This window comes from Myotis brandtii, unplaced genomic scaffold (assembly GCF_000412655.1).
Source record: "Myotis brandtii unplaced genomic scaffold, ASM41265v1 scaffold920, whole genome shotgun sequence".
NCBI classification, from domain to species: Eukaryota; Metazoa; Chordata; class Mammalia; order Chiroptera; family Vespertilionidae; genus Myotis; species Myotis brandtii.
The window spans coordinates 314,971-316,755 of record NW_005371792.1 but is presented as its reverse complement, the minus strand read 5'-3'; the positions used below and the strand labels follow the sequence as shown (position 1 = coordinate 316,755).

The following is a 1,785-nucleotide window of genomic DNA, read 5'->3' as shown; positions in this document are numbered from 1 at the left end:
GCATGGGCAGCCGGGCCCCGGGGCCGGGGCAGCCTCACTTCCTCGCGGGACCAAGGCTGCGCTGTCACGCCAGGTTTGAACCGGAAGCGGGAATGCTGCGCAGATAGCGGACTCCAGCATCTGCGGCCGCGGGCTGAGGCGACTTGAAAGCGGCGATTTGGGCTGCAGCCACCGTCCCCGCAGGAGATTGCCTTTGGGCTGTGGGAGTCCAGCGGTGGTGGCGCGGGAGCCGGGCTGTCGGGGAATCGGGTCGTCCGAGCCGCCTGCCCTGGGCCCCGGACGGCCCTCTCTGCACCCCTTTCCCTCTCTGCACCCCTTTCCCTCTCTGCACCTCTTTCCGGGGCTCCCGTCCTCGCCACTCTCTCCCGCAGCAGATTTAGCCACAGACCTTCCTCTCAGTGCCCGAGGAACCCTCCTCCGCGTCCAGATTTAACTAGATGACTTGACTGATCGACTTTCTCCCCCTCTGGCAATTAGCTGTAATCAGCGAGTATCTGTTGACGTGTAAACCGCAGTCGCGTGGCGAGGAGCCTGGTCTCTGGACTCGTCACCCCGCTCGGGTTCACCCTCTGGCCGGCAGCGAAGTGACCACGCGCTCCTGCCTTCCTCGTGACCGTCCTTTCCTGTGGTGAGCATTCAGCGTCCGCTGCTGTTTTGACCCGGTTCAGATTAAGTAAAAAGACTTACAACTCAGAAGGGAAATGTGGCAGAAGAGCACGGTGGTAGCAGAGGGGTGAATGAGCTTGTCTGCAAACAGATCAATTCAGTTTTGGCCGAGGCCTCCCAGTGTTGAATTGCCCCGGAGGGTGGTGGGAGCTTTCTGCACAGAAGGCAAACATGCGTGTCAAGGAGCAAAGTGCAGACGGTGCCTGAAGCTCCAAAGTGAGGTCTGGTATTAAAGGAAATTAAATGTGGGCATTGCCAACATGTCGAAATCATAGGAATGGATGAGGTCCCACTGGGTTAAAATCAGAGGGAGAAGTCAGGAAACAAGGATGTTCTTTCGGGTGTGGGTGGGAGAAGAACCATCACAATGGACTGACGAAACAGAAAGGGTAATTGCTAACGGTAATTTATTGAGCATTTGCTGTGTTCCACGCACTGTTGGACAGGTACATGAATCCTCACAGTACCGCTTTGAAGTAGGCTCTAGTATGCATTATTTTTTTTCTTTCATTTTATCATTGAGAAAGCTGAGATGAAGAGAGAGTAGCTAACTTGCCCAAGGTTCTACCGCTTATAAACAGTAGCACCAGTACAGTCTGAGTACAGAGCCCACGCTCTTACCACTAGAAGAGAATGGCATCCCAAGGGCTGGATCACATTCAAGAGATGGGATTTGTCATCATTGTCAAATTCTGCAAAGGGGTCAGCACTGGGTTTGCTGATCCAGAGGCTGTTACTTAGGAAATAGAGATCATTTAGTTGCATGTTGGGAAGGGAAGCTAGATTGTTCTGAATTAATGCCTTTGTTGATTTCAGCTTTAATGGATGACACTCTTATTGTAGCTGATTACTCTCTGGTTCTTTTGGTTGCTTTTTCCATCTTAGGACCCTTAGACTAGTCTTTTCCCCTAATATCTCTGTCCTCCAGCTCTTTCTGTGATTAGCACAATTTCTTTCAGATCTTGGCTTTATTGTAACCTCCTCTGAGGCGTGTTCCCTAATAGTTTATAAGAAAAAAAACTAGAGGCCTGGTGCACAGATTCATGCACCAGTCGGGACCCTCAGCCTGGCCTGCGGAGATTGGGCTGAAACTGGCTCCCCAACATCCCCCGAGGGGTC

General features: G+C 52.5%; 1 protein-coding gene across 1 annotated transcript in view; it reads left to right on the top strand.

Annotated features, from left to right (window-relative positions):
* The first annotated feature begins 6 nt into the window (after positions 1 to 6).
* The window catches only part of ATM (ATM serine/threonine kinase), a 128,643-nt gene continuing 126,864 nt past the window's right edge, over positions 7 to 1,785 (top strand). Inside the window, exon 1 of the mRNA XM_014532886.1 lies at positions 7 to 628. The gene's annotated coding sequence lies outside the window, so the exon portion shown is untranslated. The remainder of the gene's footprint in view (positions 629 to 1,785) is intronic.